Here is a 7,970-nt window from a genome sequence, read left to right on the forward strand (position 1 = left end):
GGAGGCATTGGTTCTGAGAAAAAAAAAAAATCTAGTTACACAACAATAAACACGGCGTTCAAAGCTTAATCAAACAGAAAAAAAACGATTTTAATTACAAGAAAAGAGGAGAAGAACAAAACCCAGATCTGAGAGATAACCCTTTGCTAGAAAAACAGAACCAGAGAAAAAGAAGACGAGAGGACAGTTTTGGGGAGTTGTTTCCTTTTTCTCTCTGACTGAAAACACCGTCTCTCCTCCTCATATATGATGAGAACAAACACGACGGTTCGGAAACTGGAGAAAAAAAAAATTTAAATCGCACATCTCCCCAAAACAATATTCCCAAAATCTTCTCCTACCTTCTGCAATGATACAACCCTATAATCTAAATACGATTCCTTTGATGCTATAGGGGTACATGCGTCAAAAAAAATTGAACAGAAACGATGGAACAGTGTAAACAGGAGGGACTTAATTATCGCTTCCTCTATGCATATCCCTTGATATTTCCCTTTAATTAAAGCAAAAAAAACTGCTGCTCTTGTTACCAAGGCACCATTAATGTATTAAAGTATTTTTGTTTTTGTTTTAATATTTATATTTAAGATTTCTGCCAGAAAAAAATAAAGAATTGATCCGTGCATATAGTGCTCTTATTACCAAGACACCATTCTTGTATTTTTGTTTTAGTTTTAATTAAAGCAAAAAATCTACATGTAGTGCTCTTGTTACCAATACACTATTCATGTATTTAAATATTTTTGTTTTTGTTTTAATATTTAGATTTAAGATATGTGCCAAAAAAAAAAGAATTGACTTGTACATGTAGTGTTCGTTCCTATTACCAAGAAAATCATATTTATCTATTTTTGTTTTTGTTTTAATTAAAGCAAAAAAAAAACTGTATATAGTGCTGTGGTTACCAAAGTACCATTTATGTATTTATGTAATTTTGTTTTTGTTTTAATATTTAGATCTAAGAATTATGCAAAAAAAAAAAAGAATTGACACATGCATATAATTGTCCTGTTACCAACATTCATGTGTTTTTATTTTTGTTTTTATTAAAGAAAAAAAGCTGCATGTAATATGCTTTTGTTACCAAGACACCATTGATGTATTTAAGTATATATATATATATATTTTAATATTTAGATTTAAGTTTTCTGCAAAAAAAAAAAAATAATTGATCCGTACATGTAATGCTTCTATTACCAAGACACCATTCATGTATTTTTTGTTTTTATTTTAATTAAAGCAAACAAAAATTACATTTAGTGTTCTTGTTACCAAGACACCATTCATGTATTTATGTTTTTTTTGTTTTTGTTTTAATATTTAGATTTACTAATTATACAAAAAAATAAAGAATTGACTCGTGCATATAGTTGTCCTATTACAAAGACACCATTCAAGTATTTTTATTTATGGTTTAATTCAAGCAAAAAAAAACAGCATGTAATGCTCTTGTTACCAAAACACTATTCATGTATTTATGTATTTTTGTTTTTGTTTTAATATTTAGATTTAAGAATTATACCAAAAAAATAAAGAATTGACTCGTGCATATAGTTTTCCTATTACCAAGACACCATTCAAGTATTTTTATTTATGGTTTAATTTAAGCAAAAAAAAAAAGCTGCATGTAATGCTCTTGTTACCAAGATACTATTTATGCATTTAAGTATTTTTGTTTTTTTTTTAATTAAAGCAAAAAAACTGCATGTAGTGCTCTTGTTACCAAGACACCATTCATGTATTTAAGCATTTTTGTTTTGTATTAATATTTAGATTTAAGAATTCTACCAAAAATAAATAAAGAATTGACTCGTGCATATAGTTGTCCTGTTACCAAGACACCATTCATGTATTTTTGTTTTGTTTTAATTAAAGCAAAAAAATGCTGCATATAATGCTCTTGTTACCAAGACACCATTCATCTATTTAAGTATCTTTATTTTTGTTTTACTATTTAAATCTAAGATTTCTGCCAGAAAAAAAAAAATTTACAGGTGCTTCTATTACCAAGACACCATTCATGTCTTTTTGTTTTTGTTTTAATTAAAATAAAAACTGCATGTAGTGCTCTAGTTACTAAAACGGTATTCAAGAATTTTTATTTTTGTTTTAATATTTAGATTAAAATTTATGTTATTTAAATTATTTTTTAATATTAGTTTAAAGTTTGGTGTTTCATATTATATATATATATATATATATATATATATAGTGGCGGATCTAGGAAATAATTTAACCCGTGGCAATATTATTAAACCTAAAAAATATTATGTCTTACAAACCCCATAAAATATACGAACAAAAAAATACTACCTTACAAACGTACCCTACGACTTACTCATAAATTGAAATTTTCTTATCACTTTTTCCATTAGTGATAGATCCAAATAAATCTTTCTCAAAATAACATACTAAGCACTTATTTAAAATTCGTTTCCAATTCAGCTCTTTCTAAGCCAAGACACTAAATCCAATTATAATGATCAATTTATCATCATGGTTGTCTCTGATTTTTAATTCTATAGTATACATTATATATGTTTATAAATTGTAAATTTGTAAGACAAATCATTTTTGGTTTTACTTCTAATAAACCAAATTCTCAGAGATTTCATATACGAAAATACACAAAAACAATGTTCTAAACTTAAAAGTAAAAAAGAGAGATTGGAGTAAGAGAAAATAATAAAAATCTAATAAAAGAGAAATAAAACATAGAATAGAAACGTTTGTATAGAAGATAATAAAGTCATGGGGGCATTGAGTAATATATTAATAGGGGCAGAATTAAAAAGTGTTACAAAATAACATTAGTTTTTAAAAAATTGACGGTGGCAACTGTCCCTCTATAGTGTCGTGTAGCTCTGCCCCTTTATATATATACTAGTGTTATAGCTCGTGCGCCTTTTTTTCAACATTTTGGATCTTTCTTTATTTTGGGCCATTGTTAAATTTTCTTTGTAGTATTGTTGAGCTATTGGGCTACTATATTAGTTTATTAAAAATAAAAATATATAAAAAAACAGAATAGCAGAAGCAAAAAATTGCTTCGAGAGTGATAATCCTTTTTGCAGCTCATTCACAAAAAAAATTCTTCGATTTCTCTTTTTTTCTGATTGTTCATCCTGAAATTTGCGTTTGTTTTCCTTCACTAAATCCTATTTATCTTCTAATATGATTCTCGTCTCCTTAATTTCGACGTCTCCGTCTCCGGTCGAGTTGAATCATCTAGGAGCTGTTTCGATTTCGGCAAAGCTATTTGGTAAGAAATCCGAGAAGCAATAATAATACATATGCACATGAATCTGATTATTAACTCCTTCGTCAAAGTCTCTTTTTCTGACTTCTCTCTTTAATCCCCAACCCCATGTTACTTTAATTTGGCTCTAGATTTGTGTAATCAAACACAAATCACAAATCTATAAATTTTCCCTTAATTACTTTGGCTTTCTATTGATTAAAAGCTTCTTTAATTCCAATTTGCAATTAAGAGTTGATTATCAATTTGAAAGTTAACATGGCTTAAAACTAAAAAGAAAAACGCAAATTGAGAAGTGATAATCCTAAGTCCTAACATCTGAAATCCTAAGTCCTAAGAAAAAATGATAATCCTAAATCCTAAGTCCTAGCAGAGTAGAATAAGAGAGACAATAGTTTTAAGTACAATCATTACTTTTCCTTCTTAATCTGAGCCTTGGACATTAGCTTAGGCTTCGTTGATGATTGTTGAACATCTTTAGATGTTGCCAAGGATCTTTTAGTTGTAGGCTTTGGAGTGGAAACGTTATAAGCGTTGTCTTCATTGTTGTCTAATTTTTCCACATCAACAAAGTTAATTTCAGCCTGCAAAAAAAGATAAAAATAAGTAATAGTAAAGGGATATGGATAAGTGATAAATTGAGTTTACAACCTGAGTTGAGGTCCCGATTGAAGTCCCACTGAATTTCCAGAGACAGTGATTATTTCTTGTTCAATAGCATTCTAAAAGCAACAAATGATTATACATAGAGTTGTATAAGAATTGAGAACACAACAACACGTGATTGTTTGTGATGACAACATGGAAATAAAGTTAATTTAGCATACCTTTTCATCCATAAGGAGAAGATCAATTCCTGTAAATTCTTCTAGTTTATCCTTTTTTGGAAAACCCCAAAGACGGACAATTCGAACATTGATTTTACATGGATCAGTGCCTAAAGTTATTTGGGAAATAGGTGTAATGTCGAGTGGCATATCTGCAAATCAAACACACAAAAAGAAATACGATACTTTAATTGAGATGAGGTGGAAGAAGATTAAAATGATGGTTTTTGATGAATAAGTGACATGCGGATTGATCACGATTGAATATTGAACTAAAAAGTTTGCAACAGGCAATATTTTAGATTAGAATCACATAAAAAGGTAAGCTCTTTGGATCAAAGGAAAAAAAAGCTTTCTTATAATAGCCCAAACTTCTCCAACGGATTATACTTTGATTGAGATGAGGTGGGAGAAGATTAGACTGATGGTTTTTGGTTCATAATCTAAAATAGTCGAAAAGCTTACCTTTGATTCAAATCAAACGACGGAGGCTCAGTAGAGATATGGAGAAATTGAGAAATACACCGTTCTAATGAATAACACCGTTCAATTGATTGAGAAATTGAGAAATCATTGGTTTTTGATCTCAGAAATCGGGGAATAAGGGTGAGAAGTAATCTGAAAGGAATATTGATTTTGAGAGATCTGAAACCTTTTTGTAGTTCCATTGTTGAGAAGTGGAGATCGATTTTGAGATCGTGGGAGAAGAAGGGGATGCGGTTGTGTCGAAAAGCAAAAGATTTTCTCGACTGACTTTTTTCTATTTAAAATTTAATTGTTTAAAAAGCTGAAAGATGAATTTTTAAGACTTATGACAGGTATCAAATAGAGAATGTTGCAGTTCCTTGAAAATCTACTTGTGATTTATTAGATAAGGATTCCTTGAAAATCTACTTGTGATTTATTAGATAAGGATATATACACGTTTCCAAAAAGTGTCCATTTCGTATTTTTAAAAAAAATCTGTTTTCACATGTTTCACTTCTCCGTTTCCGTTTCCATTTCCACTCAACGAACAAATATGGTTATTCATAAAATATATAACTGATATGTACAGATGACTTAATCTTAAACTAAGTGATTAACAAAAATATATCGGTATACGAAGAAGACATGAACTCGTTCTCACTTTAACAATTCAGATTGATTTATGGGTTTAGGACTTGCAGGAGATTATAATCCGATTCAACAACAAACTCGGTCTAGATCAATTAAGGTTAACTGGTCAGAAATTAAATCAAAATAATACCCAAAATTAATATCCATGATTTAATCCACGAATCCAACCAAATCGGTAAATTGATTCTAGTGTTATCAACTAAATTAATTAGAGCCGGTTTAATAACTAAACCAAACAAAATCTAATAATTTATTATTGCGAAAGACGTAACTACGCCACCACAGGTCCATTAACCAACTAACGTGACCACGATAATACGTTCCGGATCAATAAACAAATCCAACCTCAATACCACAAATCAACTCACGGTGATTAAGTTTGGTTTATGGACTCAAATACACGGAGGAGGATCTACTGGTTTAGGCTGGTTTAGTCTCTCGGTTTAATAAACAACAAAAGCAACAAGAAGTCAAGAACAGACACCAGAGTTCATAACCGATTACCTTTCTCGACGATCAGTCGATCACTCAGCGGTTTTCTTGGCGGCTCGGCAGTACAGATCTGCGGTGTTTCAAACCCATGGTGGCTAGATTCTCATGGTACAACAATCAAAAGCAAAACAGAGAGTTGATCTAGGATTCAGATGGCTTGCAGCACAAGCAACAGATCATATAACCACCAAAAACTTCCTGCGCAAGTTACATAATAAGTGGCTCAACTGTCTCTCTACCACTCACTGTGGTGGCTGCTTTTGGGTTTAGATATACATCATATACTCAGAGTTTCTCTTGCGGCTCAACCGAGGATGGTGATACATAGACGAACACACGAAAAAACCCTAGTTGTGTGTTGAGATAAATAGCCTATATATTGAGATAGGGAATTTAAAATCATACTAACGCATTAATGATTTTACCTGCAACAAAAATAGAACAAACTGAATTTTTTGTATCTAAATAAGCAACAAAAATGGAAGAAACTTAAACACTTTCCTCTGTTTTATCGAGTCTCGCTACCTTGTATTTTGATAACAAAGGCGAGTTCATGGATTCTTCTTGGAAATCTAATCTTATATGTGAAACGCAAAGCTGATCAAAGTGGATGGAATGTCAAATTCTTGATTAGCATATCCAGATGATATTTGATATGAGATAACTACGATCAGATTATTATATAGCTAAATGATCACTGATATTCTTTATGACATGACTTACTGTCTTCTGTTTCTGGTCCACATTAATATACCATGAAAAAAGTGTAGCCTATAGCGTACATGGACCACCAGAAAGATCTCTGCTCGATCGATAATTTCTCAAACGGTCGAGTCGGTTTTGAGATAGCAATTGCACCTTTTATCCCCACGTCCCATCAAGAAGTGACTTGCAAGTAGTGGAGCTTGTTGGCATGATCATATTACTCGCTGTCGTCATATTTTTCAATATGAAACATAAAAAGAAGTCCTGAAGAACACTATGTGACTCAACAACAAATTTGAATTCTGCATTCTTCTAGGGTCTATACATTTCTTTTCCATGATCTAGAAATTAGAAAACCCTTAAATACAGCTCAAAGCTTGACCGCAACAAGTCTTGCGTTAATACCTTGATAAATATTGTAGAGATATCCGTAGGCTCAGGTCATCCGATGTGGCTCCAACCTCCAACGACATTGTAGAGATAAATATTGAACTAAGAATTGTAGAGCTTTACCCCGAAGGGAGCTCTTCCAGAAATTCTCGAAGGCCCAAGACAAGCTTAGGCCTAGGAGGGGGTTTGGAAATAGTTTTCAACCAGCAATAGACGCGCCTCGGTTAAGACCTCATTAGCTGCGTCATTGCCCCAAGCGCAAAGATGAGTTTGTGTGAAGGAGAGCCTCTTTATTTATACCAAAACAGAACCTATCAAGCTAATATATAATTCCGATGTGGGACTTTTTGTGTTTATCGTTTTGCGTAGATTTAGTTAGGATTAAAATAAAGATACTTCCAATGTGGGACTATTGAGTATACACGGCACCAAAATGGGTTCTCGAATCTTCTATTATGGCCATGAATTTAAGGGGGTGTTATTTAATGATGGAGTTAAAGTCAATTATTTAAGGTTTAGATTTGCTTTCTGATATTGTTTTAAAGAATCTGTTTGTGTGGATTTCTAAATCTCTGCAGTATATTTTGGATTTTAATTCTAATAATTTACTCATGAAACTCCAAAGAAGTTTCATTTCAAATGATTTAATATAAAAAAATTTTACAAGTCTTTTAGTTTTGAATAACACTGGATTTTAATAAAGTATTTTATATCTTAGTTGAATAACACCAAATTATTAAAATCTAATGAAGTATAAGATCCAATAACACCAGATTTTAAAGTTAGATTTAGAATCATTAGTTGAATAACACTGAATTAGTGTTAGATTTCAATTCTATTAAAATTCATCATTGAATAACACCACCTAAGACTACTACTTGTAGTATGAGAATTTAAGACTAATGTTGAATTGTAGGGTCTGCGCGAACGCAAACCCCCACTGCCACAAATAATGACGTAGGCTCTTCCTCAAAGGAAGACCTTAAGCATAGCACCCCAACGATATGTGCAATGGTCACTAGCCTAGACCACTTGTCGCATTGATCGTGAGTTGACCCCGTCCAGGTAAGTAATTTTCTTGATTCGTAAACTTCTCTTTTTATACTCTGCGTTCCCTTGTCAGTATTTTGGATTTAAGCAATGTGGGACTATTTTTGTTAACACATCGTGTCATTTTA

General features: G+C 31.6%; 1 long non-coding RNA gene across 2 annotated transcripts; it reads right to left on the reverse strand.

The window, feature by feature from the left end:
• Positions 1 to 3,504: 3,504 nt before the first annotated feature.
• On the reverse strand, positions 3,505 to 5,894 carry LOC9301739. 2 transcript variants are annotated; one of them, XR_002331817.1, is made up of 4 exons: positions 5,710 to 5,894; positions 4,087 to 4,238; positions 3,911 to 3,981; positions 3,505 to 3,843 (listed from the first exon to the last, which is right to left on the reverse strand). It is a non-coding gene; the product is annotated as an uncharacterized LOC9301739 (long non-coding RNA). The 2 variants fall into 2 exon arrangements; XR_002331816.1 differs by lacking the exon at positions 5,710 to 5,894 and adding an exon at positions 4,552 to 4,858.
• Positions 5,895 to 7,970: the final 2,076 nt, after the last annotated feature.

This window comes from Arabidopsis lyrata (assembly GCF_000004255.2).
Source record: "Arabidopsis lyrata subsp. lyrata unplaced genomic scaffold ARALYscaffold_8, whole genome shotgun sequence".
In the NCBI taxonomy this organism is placed as follows: domain Eukaryota; kingdom Viridiplantae; phylum Streptophyta; class Magnoliopsida; order Brassicales; family Brassicaceae; genus Arabidopsis; species Arabidopsis lyrata.